This window comes from Cupressus sempervirens, chromosome 2, assembly GCF_028749045.1.
Source record: "Cupressus sempervirens isolate cs-2001-9-10 chromosome 2, ASM2874904v1, whole genome shotgun sequence".
Taxonomy (NCBI): domain Eukaryota; kingdom Viridiplantae; phylum Streptophyta; class Pinopsida; order Cupressales; family Cupressaceae; genus Cupressus; species Cupressus sempervirens.
The window spans coordinates 83,488,655-83,498,533 of NC_143119.1; the positions used below are offsets into that span (position 1 = coordinate 83,488,655).

At 32.1% G+C, this 9,879-nt stretch overlaps 1 pseudogene; it reads right to left on the minus strand.

The window, feature by feature from the left end:
• Positions 1–8,361: 8,361 nt before the first annotated feature.
• LOC149571149 (casein kinase II subunit beta-1-like) lies at positions 8,362–9,429 on the minus strand (annotated as a pseudogene).
• Between the last annotated feature and the right edge of the window lie 450 nt (positions 9,430–9,879).

Genomic DNA, 9,879 nt, shown 5'->3' on the forward strand with positions numbered 1-9,879 from the left:
TATGGCTAGAAGGAGGACCAATAAAGATTTCAAAGAGAATAATTCATAGGGTGACTAGTTTTCCAAACCTAGATTGGCCAAAGACTCTACAAAATGATTCAAAAGAGGTAATAGAAAATAATACAAGTGAAAAATGGAATAAGTGTGGAATGACAATAGACACCATCATAGATCCACTATTAAACTTTGTGGTAAGGGTTATTTCTCATAAGATTTATGTATCAGGTAGATTGAATGGCATACCTTATATTGCAGTGGATGTGGGATATAAAATTGTAAAGAAAGATCATACCTATGATCTAGATGAATTTCAATTGCAAAAAATAATTGAGAACCTTGGAGTAGTTAGAAAGACAAAGAGTGCTTAGTGCAAATTTGGATCAATTCTAATTTGCATTTTTTTCTATGTACAGAACACATTCCCACCTTTTGGTAAAATAGGATAGTAGCTACCCAGATAAATGAGTATATTGAGAAGATGGGTGAGAACTTTGAAACTATCATGACAAGCTATTTTGAAGACTTTAAGAAGAGTATGAAGCAGAGGATGAGATATACATGTTTCCTTAGTTGAACAGTATTGCAATGACATATTTTTTCTTTTTTATATTGTTTACACATATGTATAGGCTACCATACCTAGGGTAAGATGGCTAAGACCCTTATGATATGAGATTAATGTTGATGAAGCCTCAGCAACTATCACTACACTTGTTACTGAAGAAGTTGATAAAATAGCCAAAATATTTGGAAATTATGATTTCATGAAGTCCAAAGTAGAAATGGAGTTGAAGATAGCCTCCACACTAAAGAAGAAAGACAAATCGGTGAAGAAATTAAAGGCCAAATTCGGTGAAGGTGCTGAAGAAGAAGAAGAGGAAGGTGATGAAGAGGATGAAGAGGAAGAACAACAAACTAACTAAAGAGCCTCTTGCATTAACCCAAGGCATGGGTGAGGATAAAGAAGAAAAGTCCAAGGAAGCACTAATACATGCTGAGCCTAAAAAGAGAAAGGCCAAGACACAACCTGTGGTCAAAGCTAAGAAGGTTGCAAAACCTAGTCTAACAAAACCAATAGCACTAGCTAGCACAAGAGCCACCACTAAAAAGGCCAAGGAGTAAACAAAAGAAAAAGAAAAAGAAGAAAAGAAGGAAGTACATTGCTCAACAAGATTAAGATGAGGAAAGAACTAAATCGGAACAAAGTGGTAAGCCATACACCACTTTCTGATCTCAAAAATATGTGTGAAAATATCAGAAATAATGTTGATTTATCTAGTCTAAAGAATGTAAATTTTGATAATTTAGAAAAAAAGGAGAAAAATATAGTAGAAGAAGCCCTATATAAAATGATGTCCAAATTTAAGAATACGACATTAGAATTTTCCAATTCAGTGTCCAAGGTATTGTATGATTTAGTTTAGAGAAAATGAAACTATTGTTTAAATTAGGAAAAGCATATAAGGGAGAATACTCTAGCCCGAGTCATGTTAGAGCTAACAAAAGAGAAAATTACTAAGGAAAATAAGAAATACGATGGAAGATTCACACCAAAATATAGAGCCTTTAGCATTCTTTAAAATGACATTGAAGATGTTGTGAAGAAATCCACTCAAATGTGGAAAATTATTTATGGATTAACAACTCTGAATCAAGGAGATAAGGACCTCTTTGAGGGTAAAGATGATGATAAAGAATAGGATGATAAGGAAGATAGCAAGGAAAATAAAAATATAGAAAAGGAGACAAAAAAGATCGACACTAACATGACAACAATTGTCCAATAGCATGAGGAACAGAGTGCAAGACACTCAAATGTCTAGTGTTAGTCTTCCTCATGATATCAATGTACCTACAAAGACTATAATTATCAAGGATGTGTCTGATGTATCAACTTAGAACATCAATCCATTAACTACAAAAGATTTGAAAAGGATCTTAGATCAATCTACACTACCAGCACAACTATGCTCAAATGCAATATTGATCAGTGTAGAAGAACTTCAAAAGTTAATAATAGAAGTTACAAGGGATAAGATGAACACACACGAACCACCTTCTTCCATCCCTACTATTACTAGTGATCAACCTTTGATTCCAATAATAGACACATCAATCAAGGTTGACACAAGTGCCAAAGAAGACACAGTTGAGTAGAGGCAAACTACCAAAAAAGAGGAAAAAAAGATAGCAATAGAGAAAATAGGATAGATAGATACATCTTTGCCAACAACATAGACACAAGGTGCAACTCAACTCATTGTCATTGATCAAGATAAGTCTAAAGAAGGTGGAAAAAAAACCAAATGTAAAAGAGTAGGAGGCCATTTAAGCATTGGTAACTTTACCAACATCAAGCTCCTCACCTACAAAACTTCTTCAAAAGCCAAGCATAGAAGAAATACCACTACAAATCTTAGTGCCAAGCACAAGCTCTTCTAAAGTTGAAAAGGTAATTCACTATGGTGATATCACTTTAGATGAAGAGATAGTGATTCCAAAATTTGATTATGACACAATGACAATTTATCAAATAAGAATTTTACAACAAGCATTAGAGAAGAAAAAACACCAAGAAATGCTTAGAAAGGAGTATAGACAAAAGCAAGCATTACAAGAAATTAAACACATCTTTTTAGATGCATTCAACTTGTCTGCTCCAAAAGAAACCAAGCCAGTATTTGAATAGTTGTCAGATATTGTGGAGAAGGTTAATAATGAAGACCTAGATACAAATGCCAAACTTTTGGAATGGTCTAAAAGAAAGTTTCAAGGAAAAGTGAATGAAAAGACATCTGGTGATATAGAACTGTCATAAGTTGCTTTGGCAAATAAGGTTTAGGATGTGAAAAAAGTACTTGAGAATATTTTCTCATTGTACACCAAACTATGCGATCCCACCACTAGTACATTGCACTTGTTTTTCTACAAAAAATTTTGACCAAAGCTATTATTCCTTCTTCTTTTTTTCATTCTTACATTGGTTGAAAATAAAAATTTCATGCCCAATTTGTTCAAAATTTGTACCAACCTATGTTTTCCCAAGTTCAATTTCAACCAAGTCAATGTTATAACAAAAAAAAAAAAGTTTCATTCATTCACAAATTCACCAAAAAAAAAGAAAAACTTTCATTAATTCACAAGTAGTCCTCAAGGTATGTGCATGAGTAGGAAAAAAATTGGGACTTCATTCCCATCAAGTCAAAGTCATTGATAGATTGGGGCTTTTCCCATTGTGGCTTTGTGCAGATCAGTGGGCATATGTTAAGTCCTAGGTGTGGAGCTGAGCCAAAATTCTATTGTTTTAGGTTTTTCAACTTCTCTTCCTATATTATTCTCTTGGATGCCCTTGTTTTGAGTGTTGAGATCGAAGAAAATAAGAATGACACTAAAAGCTCTGTGGGTGGTTTCATTATTATTGAGCTTAAAGGAGGAGGAGTAGAATCTAGCCCTAATTATTAAGCTTCAAAGGACAACAAGCAAGGACATTACCTATGGGAGTAAGAAATTAAAGAAAGAGGATTCGGTGAGAGGAAAAGGCTTGAGCCAAATCAAGTGCTTAAATTTTCTACTTGAAGTTTGGGCACTTTTTCGACCAGCTTCTAGGTGTCATGTCCATGGGATCATGTGGAGGCCCAACTAGTTGTAAAGCCTGGAAACCATTAGACCAAAAGGGTTCCTAAATGTTTCAAAGGTATTATATGGGGTTTTAATCTTGTAGAAATTTTCTGTTTTTCTCTCTCATTGGGATGTCTATAAGTTGCTCTTTGATTTCTTTCTATTTAGGTTTTTGGATTGATTTCAAAAGACTTATATTTTTTTTTTTAACTTAGATTTCTACAGTTCAACATTCAAAAGAATTTTTTTGGAATCAACAGTTAATAGTTTAAATCAGATTGGCATCTCAAGGTTTTAAGATATAATTTATTAAGTTTAGTCACTCTTTCTATTCAAATATTAGGATATGCTTCAGAACAAGTGCTGATGTTTTCTTTGCCAAATGTAAATTAAGTTCATCACTACTCAATTATGGCTCTACTTAGTTTAAATAAAATTAATATAGGACCATGAAGGTGCTACATTTTTAACCTAATGTTAGATCTATCTATGAAAACTTTAGCAACCGGGTCTGAAATAAAGATTCCCACTCTTGAAACAAAAGTCATTACATTAAAGTTCATCTTATTATTATTATTATTATGTTGAGAAACGAGGTCCGTATGTTGCCTATCTTTTACACATCACATAAATGTACTATTATTCCCTAACTTAGGTATTGCTTGTCTATTCATTATTTATCTATTTGTTTCAATGTTAATACTTTTTGAAACACTAATTTTGGTCATGGGAGAAACATAGGGAAAGAAGAAAGGCTTGGTAAGAAAGTGTACAATGTAGAAGAGAGTGCTTTTGTATACCATGGTGGGCCTAATGAGCTGCTATATGACATCTTCAGGAAGACAATGGAGGATAGATACAAGGTACACTCTCATTATTATCTTATTAGCAAGTTCAACTTTCAATTGTAATCATCACATATTAATCACTAATTACTGATTCTTAACAAGATTAATGTGTGCTACTGATAATTGAATGATCAACTTGTTAGTCCATGTTGTCCATAGCCTAGGACTAATGTTTACACCTATATTTTCTATTTAATCATGACTTGGGAATCATTCAAAAAGGAAAGTAATCCCATCAAATAAGCATCATTTGTCATTTTCTATTAAATATTTGTTTTATTCACAAATTTGTAACTGTCTCATTGGTCTAAACTTTTTTTCTTAAAAGTCTTATTTTTTGGAATGCAAAATTCTAATAAAAATATGTATGCCTAGGTCATGGAAAGAAAACCAAATGTGCTTTGTACAACCCACTACATGTGGCTTTTGCATGTGCTCATCACAATGGTGTCAATATTATTACTATAGCTATGTTTGATAATTTTTGCAAGTGATTCTACATTTTAAATGCACAGCATGCAGCTTTAGATCAGTAGGTATGGCCATTGGGCTTTTTATCTTTAACATGATGATTTTCATTCATTTCTTATTTCCAGAGTAGATGGAAATCACATGTTTCTCCTCTTTTGTAATTGTACTACGAATATTTTTTTGATCAGATCACTGGGTTGAAAGTTTCCCTTCCAACATTTTTCCTCAGCACCATTCACACTTCTCCCATGTGAATTTTACTCCCCCATTACATAGTGCACAATAAAAATTTCTGTTAAGGGTTTTAAACTAAAAAATTACACCTATTAAATATGTTCACTTATGTTGATAAGCCATTCAAAAAAAAATGTTGTGTGTATTGCATGCAAGTGTCTCTCTTCATGAGATAGTTCATCTAATGATTAGCCTTATTGTGTTTTGTAGGCATGCTCATGAGATAGCTTATCTAATGATTAGCCTTATTATGCTGCAGGGTTTCTAAATAGGAGAAAGTAGCTCCTTCCAACATTTATGTGGCATTTAAATGCATTTGTCTTTTCTAATAGTTAGAATTTGTTATAGTTTCATATAGGCAGACATAATATGAAATGAAGATCTTAGGGATATAACCTATTTAGTTGAGGATGTAATGATATATCTATGATTTTGATAGAATAAATTACTTTCTTACATAAGATGAAGCATATGGCCTATCATTTTTGCCACCATATTTAAGGATACTTGTCACCATATTTAAGGAGACTGGAAAACTATAGTCCTGGAATGAATTTTATTGTTGTCAATTTTATACACAAGAAGATACCAATTATTGCAAACTTGAGCCTAGGCACTTAGACATAATGGCTCAAGTAATTTTAAAGAGGTTTATGGTTCTAGCACTCAAGATTGGTTCGTATTTTATAGTTTCATTATTGTGGCACTCAAGATCGGTTCGTATTTTATAGTTTTATTGTAGTCAATGTAGAGATGTAATTTTATTTATTGTTACATGACTTGACTAATTTCTCATTTGGCCTAGGGATATCTATAAACATAGTTAAACCTTCTAAAGCTCTCATCATCCAAGAAATTTAAAAAGCCTCCTTGAGGTTGGTTTTTTTTTAATGTTTGCACTATGGTTTTTTATGATGATTATATATTCATTAACATTCAAGGTTTATGAAACTGTAATGTATTGTTGATGTTAGTTTGTTGTTAAGTCAGGAATTCAAGATTTATGCAACTCTAATGTATCTTGAATGTTGGTTTGTTGTTAATTCAAGAAAATAAAAAGAAGAGTTTGGACATTCAATACAATTTTCCCATAAGATGTTCACCATTCTATTTATCTACACATCCAAGTAATGATTCATGTGGTTTTGATGATATTGGTTGTCTAGTCAAGTTTAAAAAACTCTCTCAAAGCAATGACAAGCTTATCAAAAAAAATTGTCCAAATGTCTCAATTGTATATGCAGACTATTCTTCAGCTACAATGAAAATTTTAAGAAATCTTGAGCAATATGGTGAGCTATATTTTAAATGCTTATATGTTTACTAGGTTGGTATTCATCTTACATAAACTCTATAGAGCGGTGACATAGATGTTGATTAATGGCAAGATCACCATTCCACCATTGAATTTGGTAAACAAGGACCATAAAAGACTAAAAAGAATCTAGTTATTTCACTTGACTTTTTTAATAATTTAAATTTATTATAATAATAAACAGATTGTCAAAAAAGCCTCATGCCTCTTCTCAAGGTTTATAATAATTTAAGCAAAACTTCTAGCTAATGGCATAAGATAAACTCTAAGGTAGGTAAAGTATTACATATAACTCTAGAATTTCCTCATAGTTAAACCCAAATCCTAGATCCCAACATACTTCCATCTCATATAAATCCACATCGGTAAGAATATCTATCCTTGTACAAGACTTAGAATTCTTATTAAGGGGATTCTCCACACCTTCAAGAAGACCATGAAGTCCCTTCATCTCATCATTTCCAATAGTCTCATCAAAAAAACCTCCCTTGTCTTAGCCCAGAAGGCCTCATCGAGGACTCTACCTCTAATGTTGAGTTTTGGCTTCTTAATACTCTTATAAGCAATATCAGTTTTTCATGCTTCCTCATTTCTTTCATCTAATTAGATCTCTCTGGGATGAAAATTAGAGTTAGTAACATCATTATACATAGATTCATCATCATGATTATCATCAAAATTAGATGCTTCATTGCAACATGTACCTAGGTGAATCAACATTTTTTATGTTTGCAACATGAGCAACTACATCTCTGCAATCTACATTTGTAAACTTTAAGAAACTTCTATATCCTCCTTCCAAATCACCAATCTTACTAATTTGTGTTAATAGAAGTAATAAGATCAAACTGTAACCCCACCTCATTAACGTCCATTTGTAATCTTGATCTATCATAAATTCTCTTCATTCTCCTCCATTACTTTATCACACTCCTACTTGTTTACAAGCCCATTGACTTGGAAAATCTCATCATGGTTTGTAATTTACCATTTGAGTTTTTTTAACAAAGAACCACTTCCAAAGTCATTCAAAAATACACTTTAGACCTATCTCACCATAGGAAACTTAGACCTACTCAACATATGCATGGACTAGAGCTGCACATAGCCCTTGTTGTATAGTGTTCCATTCACATCTCTCTCAAACTTGCTATTTTTTTATTGAAACAAGGTATGCTTTCTAAAGTAAAATTTACCTGTAAGACATGATCATGGAGCAGAAGAGAGATTTTAGTGCTACACAAAGAGAGCATGATTGATCTACATTCAGAACACTGAACAGGAACTATTGTGTGCCCATGCAACTAGATGCACTGGGTCTCTATTATCAATAGTTCAAAGGATTTTTTAGAAAAATATTAGAGACAATAAATTTTTTTAAAAAATTGTGTAATATTCCATGATTTTGTATTCCAAACTTGAATTATTTTTTAAAATATGTTGCTTAAAATCTTGTTTATCTACAAGACATTCACATTCAGTAGAAAGATTTTACTATTATGTGATGGAGTGTGATTCATTTGTGTCACATAGAAAAAAAAATGTGTCAAATTTCATAATTTTCAAGCTAATAAATTAAAAGTTGTCAAGAAAAAAGCTTAAAGTTTGTTTCAACAATATAAAGGTAAAATTCAAATAGCCAAAACCTCAAAAATTAAATGCTCTATGATTTCACCATTTTGTACATGGGAATAATGGAGGTGACACACAATAAACTTATATCATAAGAATTCAAATGAAAATAATCTATGGAATAGGCCCCTCGTTAAGAGCCATTGGTCACAATCAGCTACATTTTACACCTTTATGTATTGCTCATCTTCCCTCTTGTAGATTTTAAACCTAGATGCTTTTTGGATATTGCTTTGTAATGGCTCATCTAGTACTTTTGTTTATTTTAAACCCAAATATCTTCAGAACATAACTTTGCATTGGCTTTGATGGCTTGACATGTCCATATGTCATCAAAAAAAGATGTGGAAATGTTGTTCCAAAATATGCCCCATCAGTATTTGTCTTAGTTGAGGAAATTATATGGGCATATAACACCATTAGTGATGCATATTTTTATCTCAAAGTATTGATTTTATCTCAAAAGGAAAATTGTTAAAATACCTCCACATTACAGATTTAGCCAAAAAAATGAAAATATTATATATGAAATTAAATGAAAACCCTAACATATAGAAATGACCATTTACTCATGCTATAAATGTATGACTTTTTAAAGACTAAAATTTATGCAAACATGCTTTATTAAGGATACTCTCTTGATATTTGGACCTTAGATGGTAAACAACTTCACATTTTGGACAGTAAATTTTCATTGTGCTTGTCCGTGGAATATCTAACTGGCCCACTAGGACACATGGCTGACTTGAATAGTAAACTCCTGGGCACCTTCCAAAATTAGTATTCTTGTACTTCTCCAACTACACATGTAATATCAAGAGAAAAAAAAGGATCATATGCAACTACACCAAGCACCTAAATTCTATTTAGGTTCAACTAATTTATGATTGCATCATACCATAGCATTCATCCCCTTGCTTGTTAAAATATAATGGACATGGATCAAACCATAAAGCATCTTAGCAGTAGCCTCCACCAACTCATTCTATTCTTTGGTTAATATATCATCTATAAGAAAAAATATAGAAGATTTCAGTCATTTTTTATTTTGATACTTAAAATTAAACAAATACAAAAGTAGGTGTTGCATATCATTCATATAACTAATTTCATGTAGTAACTTTTCCAAAATGCAATGAATGGACTTCATAGAAACATCATGAAAAACAAATGGTATTGAGATTTATTATAATGAGGGAAGATGTAATAAGTTTCCCCGCTCCTACAATGTTGATGAATATTCGAAGTTGTATCACCTTGATTGGGATGATCAACAAAATGTGCCAAAAGCTTCGAATAGAAAGTAAGCATTAGTAAGCTCCAAATTGAATCCTAGTATGCACCTTTTTGATGGAATTAGTAAACACCAAATTTTTATATGGATGCACATCATAAGGTGTTGAATAAGCTTTTTTATATATAATTGTTAAAAAATTAAGATAAATGATAATTGTTGAGATTTTAAATTGATTTGAAACATCTGATGATATTTCATATGTGCTTGTGCAAGCTATATGGTGTGAAGGGGATACTTAATCAAGGCAAGCCTAAGAAGAAATAGGCCCAAAATAATGCATAAAGAAATTATGCAGCTTCAGTTAGAGTCTAGACAATGATGTGCATGGAACCAATAATTTAAATCAAATCTTCTTAGTGGTCATTTTTGGAGTTTTATCAGCATCTATAGAAATTTCAAGGTTTCCAGGAGGCAACAATGTGTGTCTGAGGTGCTTCTTGAACTTAATAATTTAGCACAATCAA